This window comes from Uranotaenia lowii, chromosome 3, assembly GCF_029784155.1.
Source record: "Uranotaenia lowii strain MFRU-FL chromosome 3, ASM2978415v1, whole genome shotgun sequence".
NCBI lineage: Eukaryota > Metazoa > Arthropoda > Insecta > Diptera > Culicidae > Uranotaenia > Uranotaenia lowii.
This window is the reverse complement of record NC_073693.1, coordinates 367570285-367584396: the sequence shown is the minus strand read 5'-3', so window position 1 is coordinate 367584396 and position 14112 is coordinate 367570285. Positions and strand designations below refer to the sequence as shown.

At 39.7% G+C, this 14112-nt stretch overlaps 1 long non-coding RNA gene across 1 annotated transcript; it reads left to right on the top strand.

Moving 5' to 3' along the window:
- The first annotated feature begins 12016 nt into the window (after positions 1 to 12016).
- Positions 12017 to 12818, top strand: LOC129751061 (uncharacterized). Its single transcript, XR_008738584.1, has 3 exons — positions 12017 to 12237; positions 12292 to 12529; positions 12586 to 12818. It is a non-coding gene; the product is annotated as an uncharacterized LOC129751061 (long non-coding RNA).
- The last annotated feature ends 1294 nt before the right edge of the window (positions 12819 to 14112 follow it).

Here is a 14112-nt window from a genome sequence, read left to right as displayed (position 1 = left end):
CTCGTATATTTTCGAGAATTTTCTTTGAGTTTGACCTGCAGAAAGGAATCTTTTAAGTCGATTACCGAAAAGTAAATATTTTTGCCTAAGTTGCTTAGAATTCGCATAGAGTTGGCTAATGGGTAAGCATCTTTTATTGTTTTTGCGTTTAATTTTCTAGCATCAAGACATAACCTTATATCACCGTTTTCTTTAGTGACTGGCACAACATGCAAAGACCAATCTGAATTTGACGGTTCTATGATCTCTAAACGCAGTAGTCTATCGATTTCCGCATTGATTTTCTTCTGTATGCTTGGTGACCAAGGGTGAGGGTTGAGGTGGATTGGTTTTTCATCGCTCAGAATGATCTCGTGTTCCAAAACATTGCAAGGATCCAAACGATGTTCTTGCGAGCATTTGAATAATGATCTTACTCTCTTCAGACTATCCTTTTCTTCAAGAGTTAGTGGATGTGTGTTTTCTTCATCCCCGAATTCAGCTAAAGGTTTGAAAATGTCCTCTGAGGAGTCTACTGAACAAATCATCAAATTGTTGTCTGCTCCAACCATAGATAATTTTACATTGAATAGTTTAAAGAAGTCCATTCCAAGTAAACAGCGATCTCCGAGCTGCGGAACTACCAGACATGGAAGAATCTTGGTCCTTTCATTCACTGTGAAGGGAATATCTACATATCCTTCAATTACCAGCTGCTCCCCACTGGCTGTTGAGAGTTTAATTTTCTTTTGAAGTGGCTGGTTTTCTAGGTAATCCATTATGTTTCCGAAATATTTTCCAACAATCGAGACCTGACTCCCGCTATCCAATAATCCAACAGCTTGAAAGCCTAGAATGTTGAATTTTAAATAATATCTCTCGTCTCCCTGCAAATTAATTAGAATCGAATCAATATTATGGAAATAAGTGAAATATTCATTCTCGCCATTAGCTGAAGTAATGTTACTATGATTTTCTTCTCTGGGATGTTCTCTTGTTAAAGCAACAGGTTTGTTGAAAACTGAATTTCGATAGAAATCTGTTACACCTAGCTCTGATTCGTGAATAAGATTTGAGAATTGTGAAGCGTCTAAATCATCGGGGTATGGGGTCAGGTAAGGGAAATTTACCCCAGCTGGTTTCCCTTCCTTGAGTTTTTTTGGTAGCAGAAGGGACATTCTTCATAATGAAAGTCTGGTATTCCACAAACATAACAAAATATTTGCCTACGGAAGAAACATTTGGTAAAGTGATGTCCAATTTTCCTGCAATTAAAACACACGTTTTCCGGAGGTGTTTTATAATGTTTAAGGATATCGTCTGTGGACATTTCTTTCCACGAAGAACCAATCTTGGGGATACTCGAAGCAGGTTGGTCTGAAACCCTTCGATTTTGATTGGGGTATTGTGGCTGATCCCTTCTGCCTTCATTTATTGTTTTATTAGAATTATTTGTTTTGTAACTGTTTTGTCTTCTATTTTGTTCATATTTGCCCTCCAGGTTCGGTAGTATTTGTTCTTGGTTAAATGTCACTTTATTGCATTCTGGTTCTTCGAGTTTTGTAAAAAAATTTTGATTGGGCTCACATGGTCTTTGATAATTCGAATTTAACTGATTTGAGAAATGTGTTTCATTAATTTTCATATTCTCCATGTCAAAGTTAAATTTATTTATTAAATTTTCGTTATTCGAATCTATTCGCTCACAGAGTTCCTCTAACTGTCTCAAATTGGAAACCCTGACTAAAGAAAGACGATCTCTGTATCCAGGTCTAATTATGTGCCAAATTATTTCAAACTTCTCCTGTTCTGAAAACGGTATTGTCCGACAAAGGAAAAACTGTTCCATGCGAACTAAAAAGTTAGAAAATGATTCATTCCTGTTTTGGAACATTGACAACGATTTTATTTTAATAAAATGGTCAATGTTCCCAGGTAAAAACTGTTTTCTTAGGCACTGTACAAAATAGTCCCAGTTTGTTAATCTCAGAGCAGGCCATTTTGTTACGAACCACACACTCGCAGGGCCAATTAGTAATTGATGTACCGATTGGAATAATTCTGATTTGGTAACATTCTCTGAAGCAGCAAAAAATTCAACCTGACGTAAAAATAAATTCAATCCTACTCCATTATCTGTACCCGCATATTTTATGGGCCAACGTGACACTGGTAAGGTTTTTCTAGGTCTACATGTGTTCCCGGAAACGTTGTGGAACAATGGGTTTCCCCTAAAAAGATCATTGTACTCATCTTCAGGTATATTGAATCCTGGTGGTAGCAACACTTCATGCCGTTCAGCATAATCAAAAGCAATAAGAGGTCGCTGCTTTTCCGCATAAATTCTTCTATAAGCGTCCCGATCGATTTGTTTATTAGTTTGGTCGTTCCCGGATCTTGAGCGGTTATTCCAACGAGGCGGGCTTGAAATGTGGTTTCTTTCTTGGTCCGATTTCATTTTTCGATCGCGATTTGTTTGCACATTTTCATCAAAAACACAAAGTTTTGCCGTGGAACTAGTACTTTTCTTACCGTTTTGGATATCTGTCCAGTCTAGCCTCGCATTGGGTTCTGGGATGCTCAGATTCCTTCTTTTCGTCCCTGTTCTTGTTTCCGCCCAGTTGGTAAAATACTCTTCACGATTTTTCCTGCGAATATTGTCGACACGTTCAGCGTTCCACGTTCCGTATTTTTTTATATCGTCCGATTCCGTCCAGTCTAGCCGCACATTGGGTTCTGGGATGCTCGGATGTCGGTTGCTTCGATTTTTTTGCGATTCCGTCCGGTCTAGCCACGCATTGGGTTCCGGGGTGCTCGGAATATAACCTCGATTTCCATAACGCGATTCCGTCCGGTCTAGCCACGCATTGGGTTCCGGGGTGCTCGGAATATAACTGCGATTTCGATAACGCGATTCCGTCCGGTCTAGCCACGCATTGGGTTCCGGGGTGCTCGGAATATAACTTCGACTTCGATAACACGATTCCGTCCGGTCTAGCCACGCATTGGGTTCCGGGGTGCTCGGAATATAACTTCGACTTCGATAACGCGATTCCGTCCGGTCTAGCCACGCATTGGGTTCCGGGGTACTCGGAATATAACTTCGATTTCCATAACGCGATTCCGTCCGGTCTAGCCACGCATTGGGTTCCGGGGTACTCGGAATATACTTTCGGTTCTTTACGCGCGATTCCGTCCGGTCTAGCCACACATTGGGTTCCGGGGTGCTCGGAATATGTCTTCGACATCTATAACGCTGTTCCGTCCGGTCCTGCCACTTGTTGGGTTCCGGTATGCTCGGATTGTAATTACGATATCTTCTATCCGATTCCGTCCAGTCTAGCCACGCATTGGGTTCTGGGATGCTCGGATCTCGGATTCCTTGTTTCCTTCCCGATTCCGTCCGGTCTAGCCACGCATTGGGTTCCGGGATACTCGGAATGTATTTTTGATTTCTTCTACGCGATTCTGTCCTGTCAAGCAATGCACTAGGATCTGAAGTACTAGGAATATTATGTCGATTACCATTACGCGATTCCGTCCGGTCTAGCCACGCATTGGGTTCCGGGGTGCTCGGAATATAATCTTTACTATTCTTTCGCGATTCCGTCCGGTCTAGCCTCGCATTGGGTTCCGGGATGCTCGGAATATACGTTTCGGTTGCTTTTGAATTGATACTTTTCGTCGATGTTTCAGGCCCAGGGGGCAAATTTAAAATAGTCGAGTTTACTTCAGCTACTTTCTCTTTCTCGCTTACCTTAACGTCCTCAGCTTTCTTAGCATAAATCGCTGTTAAATGTTCGCGGAACTTCGGCGAAATTTCAAGCCTCCTTCTAGCTTTTTGGCTCAACTTTCTAACGCTCATTTCGGGCGAGCTTTCTTTGTTGCTCGTCATGATGTTTTTAAGGGTTTATTCTCACTATTATCAGTCCTTATACAGTGCACAGTCTAACATCTAAACTTTTTCACGCGCGGTATAATTTCACGATTGTTTATGTTTCACAGTTATCGTTTTCGAGAGTCGGCTTGTGGTGTCATTACATCCAAACGATAATATTTTTCGGGTTGCCAGTTTTGTTACTAATTAAGTAGATTTAAATAAAAAAGTAAACTGAAAAGATATTTAATAATGTAATTTTTATGCGATTATTGAATAAATTGTTGATGATGATGAAAGGTGGAATTGATAAATATGAAATAGTATGCTCAGAAATGCTAGTATGGACTGATTATTTGAAAAATTGTATCACAAGAGGAATTAATCTGAAAATTTCTAAAATGACTTACTCAATAAAAAATACGTTGAAGAACCTGGCGAGTATTGCATACATTATCACCTTAATTGTTGTTGGGCGCCATTGTAACTATGCATGAGACAATCACAAATAAGATCGAAGAGTGGCGGAGCATACATGACCCTTTCCTCCGACCACAGAACGACCGGGTTCGAGGTGAACAAAAAGAAACAGCACAGCAATTAACTCTAAACTTACCGCGTTACTCCCAAGTTAGCAAAATAAAGAATTACAGATAACATTTACTTATTTATTAGTTTTTTGTACTTACTCTAGGGTTAAAACTTATCCTCTATGTGTATGTGTGTGTGCAATCGTGTGAAGTCTATCCCACGGCGGACGAATCTCGGTGTTGCCTATCCGGATAGGATCCAAGCTGCGAGTTTCGACCCCTTCTGGGTCTCTTCCACCCGTTTGGTACGCCGCTTGACTTTTATGCAGTAACTTGCATCGAAAACCACAAGCCTACGAGCACCAGAACAATCGTTTAGTTTCTTTCCGGGTCATTTAAAACGAATACCCCTCTTACCGATCTCTAAATTCTCCCACTTTACTGTATGGTCGCGACCTTCTAACTCGCTCTATTGCTGCTGAACTGTGAAAAGAAATTGGTTTCTGCTTTGGCGTAAGTTGGCTACCCTCATTTCATTCACTTACTTTGCCCTTGACAAAATGGAGTTTGAACAAACTTTCAAGGAGCCGCGCTCAGTATATGTAAAACGTCTTCACTTCGCGCTTGATCAGCAACAATAGAACGAGAATATCTGTTGGACCCCTACACAAGCTCGATTGTGTTCGTCAATTCAGAATTGAGTGCCTTGAACTAATTAGTTCGATCATGTTCTTGACGTTGGGAGTCCTACCTGGTTGCCAGATGATGTTCTTTAGAACTTACGTGAATCGGTGGGCGTAGATCGGATATCGGGCAAAATGTGTTAATTTGATCATGACATTGTTTTGAGGTTATTGTTTTGAGTTGCATTCCGGTATTGTAGTTTGTCGACAACTCGATCGGCTGTTTTGTTAATTTGTTCTCTATTGGGTGCTCATATTTTTGGCGTTTCTCCAGTGCGCACGGGCGGAGCCTATGCACGGCGTATGCGCACGATCAGTTGACTATTGACAACAACCGATCTAGATTTGGGCCTAACTGTGTGTTGTTCTGTTGTGAAGTGTAATGATAAAGATGTTACAATATTTTTCAGTCTGCGACTCTTGTTTTGCCTTTGGGAGGGACAATAACCATTTCCGAGGACGGCACTTCTCCCCCTATGCCGATTGTGACTTTGAAGCAGGTCACAAGGTCTCAAAATCAATGTCGGAAAGACCAAGTCGATGGAAATCAACATAGAAAATCGTTCCAATTTCGTGGTAGCTGGACAAAAGGTTGAGAAAGTGGAATGCTTCCAGTATCTTGGTAGCCAGATTACGCCTGATGGTGGTACCAAGAAGGACATCAAAACCCGGACCAGAAAAGCCCGATTTGCGTTTGCGAGTCTCCGAAACATCTGGCGCTCACGCCAAATCTCTCTACGAACTAAGATTCGAATCTTCAACTCAAACGTCAAATCCGTATTGCTGTACGGGTGGGAAACTTGGTGCACATATGCGGTGACGACACGAAAACTGCAAGTTTCTGTGAATCGCTGCCTGCGGAACATCACCCGCGCTTGCTGGCCCGGCAATTGGATCTGAAACGTGGAACTTCATCGCCGGTGTCATCAAAAGGCGCTGGACATCGAGATTCGGGAACGTAAGCGGAGATGGATTGGGCACACGCTGCGAAGAGATGAAAACGAGATTTGCAGAGAGGCGCTGTGTGAACGGATTAAACCGACATCGCAGTCATTCGCCTTCAGCGTGAAGGAAGTCAGTCATTTAGTCGGCGATCAAGCGAGCGAGTCAGTCAGTGCGTGGTTCCCTGGTAGTTCATGATCCGGCGGTTCACCGGTTTTGCGTCTGAGCTTCGGAGCTCTGGAAAGGTCTGCACATTTGGCGACCATGACAGGTAATTTCTCGTAATCTTAGTTAAACGAGAAATTACAAACAAAAATCGAACTAAAAAGGAGTTTGGTTCACGATCAAAAAATTAGAATCAAAGTTACTTGGAAATCAAACACTTTATTAATTACCCATTACGCAAAAAACGTAGTTAAATGAGTAATTCAAATAATCTTCAGCGAGAAGTAGTTGAAGTAAAAATTAGATGCCATATGTGATAAATAACAGGATTTTTTTTGGAATTTGAGCGGCTTATGAAATAATCCGAAATAAGAATAAAAATGAAATATAAAGCGAGACGTAAGCACAGCTTGATCACGTTCACAATTCCAAGTGAGTTGAGAGGACAGCTTGAAATTGAAAGGCGAGTTGAGAGAACAGACTGAACGTTTGAGAAACAATCATGCGAGTTGGGAGGACACCATAAAATTGGAAGGCGAGTTGAGAGGATAGCCTGAGCTATTGATTAGAAATCAAGCGAGTCGAGAGGACAGCTTAAAATCGAAAGGCGAGTTGAGAGGACAGCCTGAGTTATTGATGAAAAAACAAGCGAGTTGAGAGGACAGCTTGATTTCGAAAGGCGAGTTGAGAGGACAGCCTGAGTAATCGATGAAAAAAACAAGCGAGTCGAGAGGACAGCTTTGAATCGAAAGGCGAGTAGAGAGGACAGCCTAAGAAATGAGAAAACAAGCTACTTTAGAGAACAGCTTGGAATCGAATGGCGAGTTGAGAGGGCAGCCTGAGTTATTGATTAGAAATCAAGCGAGTCAAGAGGACATCCTAATATCGAAAGGCGAACTGAAAGGACAGCCTGAGTTATTGATGAAAAAACAAGTGAGTTGAGAAGGCGAGTTGAGAGGACAGCCTGAGTAATCGATGAAAAAACAAGCGAATCGAAATCGAAAAGTGAATTAAGAGGAGACAGCCTGAATTACTGATAAGAATTCTAAGCGAATTAAAAGAATAGTTTGAAATTCAAAGCCAAGTTCAGAGGATAGCCTAAGTTTCTTACCAAATTAGAAATTAAGCGTATTGAAAGAACAGCTTGAGAATCTTTGAATCATTGCAAGAGGAGAGTTTGAATGAATTGTTCATAATTCAAGTGCATAAAAAAGACAACTTGGAATTTTAAAGCGTTTTGAGAAAGCAGCTCTTCTAATTAATCATCGAGCTTGTTGGGGGAAAGTTGGAGATAAGAGAGTACAATAAAGCGAGTGAGCAAGATATTTAGGATAGCTTGAAAAAACTGTCTTGAAATTCAAATGTATCAAGAGCTGTCTTTTAAAAAAGCAAATCGCATGAAAAGCTTGGAATGCGTTAAGAGAATACCATTAAAGCATGTTGAGAGAACAGCTTTAGTTTAGAAAAAAATCAATTACCAATTTCGCGGATAGTTTGATGAGATTAAACAGTGTCGAAATCGAGAACACCTGTTTGATTAATTGTTTTAAATTCCGAGTTGAGAGGACAGCTTAAAAGTAAAAAAGTTGAGTCAATATGAAAGCCCAAGCATCTTATCTATTTAAACCAAGAGAGTAGAAAAAACAGTTTGAGAAAAAAAATAATTGCAAATTGATTCGCGAAAGCACTTCGAGATTATTCAACGATTAAGATGAGCATTTACAAGTCAAAATGCGAATAAATCATGATAATGATAAATATTCGAGAAAACACCTCTGGAACTCAAATACAAGTGAGATAAGCTTAATGAAAGCTCACGGGAGATTTGATGCTAAAAACATTTAATTTCTCAACAAAAAATTTCCTATTTAAATTTTTTTTATCCCAAAATTTAGTTCCTCAGCGTGTAGAATTGGAAAAAATATTAAACCATAGATAAACTTTATCATTAAATGAAGTCCAACATTCGGATACTTTATTATTATTAATTTCCTGCTATTGGGTTGGAGCTTAGTGACCAAAGAGATTGAGATGTCTAGACATACGGTTCATAAAAATATTTTAGATGATTCTGTTCAACGGAGATTGAAAAAAAAAATGGCGGAATTTATATTATTGTCGATTATATTTTTTTCTTAAAAACTTAAGGGAAGGAAAGGATTTTAAAGCAGTTATACTTACATAGTTTTGTTTGGGAAAGGAGGGGAATGTGTGAACGGATTAAACCGACATCGCGTCATTCGCTTCAGCGTGCAGGGAGTTAGTCATTCAGTCGGCGATCAAGCGAGAGAGTCAATCAGTGTGTGGTTCCCTGGTAGTTCGTGATCCGGCGGTTCACCGGTTTTGCTTCGGAGCTCCGGAAAGGTCTGCACAGATGCTTGACTGGAATCCAGATGGGCATCGAAGAAGAGGCAGGCCCAAAAACTCGTGGCGGTGTAGTCTAGCCGCTGAAATCCGCACAGTTGACGAGAACCTTGACTGGCAGCAAGTGAAGACGCTGGCTCCGGATCGCCAGCAGTGGAGATCTTTTATCTCAGCCCTATGCGTCGGTCAATCGGCGCAGGACCCTTAGGTTATTCTGTCGGTGGAATTTGTTTCTAGACACTATTAAACATTTCAATAATAGAAATCTCTTTTAGACATGAATTTGACACCGGTCCTTGTAAGACAAAATACTTTCACAACATTCGGGTTCGTTCACTTCGATTAATGATTAAAACCGATGATGATGATAAATGAATTAAAACAATTTCCACAACATGCAATTTCCTCTTCTGAGCTTCCAATCCTTGATAAATCAAATTAATTTCTATCTATTTGAAAAAATATACCGCAGCACGATAAAAACGCAAGTTGACGTATCAACACACGCCTACTCTTCCTGTTGCTAAAACAGTATCATGAAGTTCTAAATTACGCAAGGCAAAAGTTCTTGAAAAATTGTGTGATAAACAAAAAACCTTTTTGATTGATCGGCTTTCTAGAAGTTTTTTAAGCAATTATATGAAAAAATTATAATTAAGACCAAAAAGATTCCTAACTTGCTCAAAAGTTGAAGTTTTGACTACATGGTTTAACGACTTTAGGCACAATATAGTATTCAATTGTATTTGTTAATAAAAATTTTAAAATACACACTTGTCCACAGTAAGTAAGCGCTTACAAAAACACTTCGGACCATAGTAAAACTTAATAAGCGTTTCCGTGATGTTGACTTTAATAAAATTCTCTAGAAAAACCCAAATTTGTCTCCAACCTGAAATGAAAAAGCATTTCCCTTGCTGCATGGAAGGTGAAATTCAAGCTTTCAGCTACTGATTGTTTGTTTATATTTTATATCCCTTCTGTTTCCAAGCTCAACCCTAACCTTGAAATGTATCAACAGTGTATTCCAACTTGTGGAGTAAATTCTAGAGAAAAGGTTCCCTGAAACGAATGTGACCTGAGTACTCAGAACAGTCAAGGGGGAAAAACCACCTGGATGAAAAATACTATTTTCATGAGCATAACAATCTAGGTTTTATTTCAACTTCAGCACCAGTCTTCGTCGTCCGTTATGGGAATGCGATCCTTTCAAAGAAAGAAGTCACCAAGTCACCAAACCTCCACAAGAAAAGTGCTGCAATCTGTTAGAAATGGAAAGGGAGTCAAAAAAACTAAAGTTGAGCATAAAAAGAATACCTCCGGTCAGGTGAATTGTGAAATCCAATCAAGTTGGCTCTGGTTTTGTTGACTGTGTGAACTTTCGATGCACTCTCATCTCACACAAAGTTGAATGAAAATGGGAAAAATGCCATCCATTTCAATTGTTATTACCTGTGTGGCCAGAAAAATGGAGAGAGAGCAAGCTGAGGGTTGTTTTTGGAGTGGATTTTATGATTTTCTTTGTTAGGAACTTACTCCCATTAATAACACAAATGAAAATTTCGAAAGATTGATTGTAAATATGCAAACTCACGTCCTGCTTTATTCGGAATTTTTATTTCCACCATATCATAGTGGTGAGCCACATCTGGCGAAGCGTCTCGGCACAGGTTCGAATCGTCACCCAAAAGTCGTTAACGGGGGTTTATGGGCTATTTTTTATTCTGGTGCGCATCGATCACAGCCCTGCAATTTCGGGTAGTGCGGACCAGCATGATGACCGCGTACGATCTAACCGACCCAATATGGTACCCGTATTGGTATGTTTACGATAATATAATAATATGCTGCCTGTCATTCGGCCTACTAGATGATGGTCCAATCGGTACGATGCCTCCTAAGTTCAGTGCTACTAAACGGAGAGGCCTACTGAGACTGGCTCCCTGACGAAATAATTTACGTTTGAAAATAAAAAAAAAACTCTTTCGATTGGTAGCCCTTAAAATTGGATACCAAAAGCAGTGCCAGCTGGGGAGGATCCAAACGATGGATGGAGGCTTTTTCGGTCGAAATTTTGTTTGTTTTTTACGACCCAAGCCAGCATACATACATATTTCCGTCATCCATGATGGAATTGGTCTGACCATGATGGAAAATATGTGAACTAGTTTGCACCAGAGCCATTTCAGCCGCCTTCATCTCGTCAACGAAATGAAATGGGGTCGTCGTCGTCGTCTGGCTAGCTAGCTAAAGCTAATAACAACAACCCATCACAGCGTTTCGCCATGTTTTGGGATGCACTTCTCCTCTACACTAATGCATACACGGTTGATGGGATGTCCAATTAAAATTGCATATTGCACTCGGAAACACTTTCACGCTTTCTGCTGTGAATAATTCAGACCACAGAGAGTTCTGGGGATGCCGTCATCATGCTTAGCGAACACTTCGCTTCACTTCATTGTACGGAACCCATTGCACTCATCATCGGAAAGCTGAGCTGATTTGATAATCTGATTCCCGGTGTCATTTGATTAAAGAACCAGGGACTACCCACTCGGGGCAGGGTAAAATATGATTGAGTGTTGAGATAGCTCAGATGATAAGTTCACCATAATAAAGCTTGATCCACTGAGCATTTGGCAGTACAAATTGTCGAATTTCCTCGTCGCAAAACCTACATGGATAAAAGTCAGTGAACAGAAGATAAACCGATTAACAATCATTGTCACCTTATTTTCTATACATCTTTATTTAGTAAATAGTTGTTATGCGATGCAGTGTGATGAATTCGTTATTTTTTTAAAATAAATAAATTAAGTTATCTTCATAACAAATGGGCATTCACTTTTACTATGCAACCATTTTAGTTCCTTGGGTTTAAGTGACTTCTGATAACTTTCATGGTCTGATGATCCCATTAACAGTAGCTCAAATCACACCATGATGGCCGTGAAAGAATGATTATTTTGACAGCCAAACCTCAGCGCGGTCATAATCGTTGCCATTTTTACACCATTGAGAGGTTGAACTCGCGGCTCACTAAAGACGGAAATAAATGCCTCTCCTAAGATTTCTCCCCTTTTTACAACTTTTGGTGCTTTGATTCAGCAATAGCAGCAGCCATTTTCCATAATAAAAAGAACCAAAGAAAGAAAGAAAAAAAAATATTCACGCCAGCAATAAAACACCATCAGTCGTCCATCACGGAGCAAGCCATGACTTTTATTTGGCAAGCTTTATGGTGTGCCAAATGTAGGTACCTTCAACTTTGCTCTTGCTACTAGCAGAATCAGAAAATAGGTTTTCTTTGCACATACACGTTGCCAAGGGAAACGACTTCGAGAACATTTATTTCCCTGCTAAACACATGTTCTTAGAAAGGGCGAGACAGAAGTCTAGAGAGAGAGAAAACATAAGAACTTCAATCTAAGCAGGTACTATCGGCTTCTGAGAAATATTGGGGACAAAACACTAGCGCCAAAATAATATTGACGAATAAGGCTTTAATTATTAATTCGAAAATTTTAACAGCATGCTTTGGCGTTTTTGTTTATATCTTGTGGAGAAAATTTATTTCGTTATTTGTCAGAGATAGTGTCAGCTGCTGTTTCTACTGTGTAACCAGTGTGAAGCGGAAACAAAAACTTTAAAATGGATGGACCAGCACTCGGACGTTAGAACTGGCAGCTAGCAGGTATGTGAAGCTTTTCACGTGAGCTTTCCCACATAACAATATTATGTTTTACAGGTTTGCCGGAGCAGCATTTCACTTTGTCCCTTCAGTGATAATTCGAATTTGATACAGTTACTGATAAGTAACTAATTGCTGGGCCCTCGAATTGGAAGAAGAGGAATAATAAGAATTACTTCGCTACAAATTGTCCACCCTGCCTGTGAAGGATATCCAGGAACTGCTTAGAGCCCTCCCAACCTTCGAAGAATGTGGCTGAAGCTGATGCCATCAATTTAGACCCTAAAATGAGACGGTAATTTATTAGCTGATAGTTTTTTTTAACGCTTTTGACTATTTTATTTATTTTAGCATGTCAAATTACCGTGTTGAAACACCTGTCCTCGCAAACCAACTGGTACTACTGGTAGGTGCCAGATATCCGAAGGGCTCAACAGAATGTAACTAAGGAAATTTTACTATTTTCGACAATGCCCGACCCTGTCTTCGAATTACTTTTTTTTTTATCCCGATTGCGGTCGTGAGGAACTTTCACTTCCGCACCTATACCTGCTGCCGCGTATCGGGGCTGAATCATCTAAAGTCCAGCCAGTGAAGATTTTCTTGATCCATTGTGGGATGAACTGCTTTTTATATAATTTTAAAGTTCAAATATTTAATACCATTTATTTTCGTACAAGAAATAAAATCAATCATTACAAAAATTGTTTTTTTTTTACTTCTCATTTTTCCTACTTTTAAAAGACTACGAGAAACAGCGTTTAAAATAATGGTTTAGGAATAACCATTTTCAAACTTTTCCGCAACAATTCCTTCTAGTTGAAAACCAACTACATCATCTTTTCTCAAGAGAAGTCGAAAAACCGACTTCTGTGGGAGAAAATGTTAACTCGTAAAATGTAAGAAAAAGTGTGTTTCGTTTGTAATATTCAGGTGGATTCGTCGGCCAGACGCAAAACTTATGTGTTTGCAAGCTTGAATGCAAGTTGGAAGCTTGAAGACTTTTTCGCTGGTGGCAGCACTGTAAACAAAAAGTTGATGTCCCAGACTACTTGTTCGAAAAACTATTCAGCCGGGTATCTTGATAGAATAGAATATCTTTGATCTAAGTCAAATTAGCTCGCTTTAAGTGTTGTTCAGCTTAATGTTTCCGAACCCGGGAAAAACCTTACCGACATCTGTTGGAGTCGTTTAGATTTAATGGGGTAAACCATTTTTCACCTGAAAAATTGTGAGAAAAAGGATAACGAAAAGTGGAGAACTGACTTCCTTGGATGCTGAGAAATTTATTCTCATTACAGGACTACCTACAGCCGATCCTTTCGGGATACGCTAATTGTGTTTCCTCCAAAAGTTCGGTGTTTTATCGATTCTTTTCGTCGGCGCTTTTGTAACAGACAGACGGAGCTCATAAATCGTGACTTTTTTCCCGGTTCCGTCGATAGACAGGAGAAACTACCCAGATCTGTTTACAGTCGGAAAAGTATGTATATCCGACTACCTTTAACGTTGCAATGTTTTTCTTGCTTTTGAAAATCGTCTTTTTAACAGTTTACGTCAGTTCATAGGGTCTAACCCTAGATCTTTGTTAGGGTTTCATCAATGGTAATTTGTGTATTTCAAACAATTGAAGTATTTTTGTCTGAATTTTTAGAATCACATTAAAAAATTAGGACAAAATTACATCACTCTACCATAGGTCATTATTTCCATTTCAGCTTTCGAGTTGATTTTGGATACCATTAATATTGTTTTCCTCTTCCTTTTTCCTCACCTGGAGGACTCATTTGAGCTTGAGCAAGAAGATTCTTTAGCATCATTTGAAGATAATTACACAAGCTGCCGAATAACAAATGCAAAAAGCACAAGTGTTTTGTA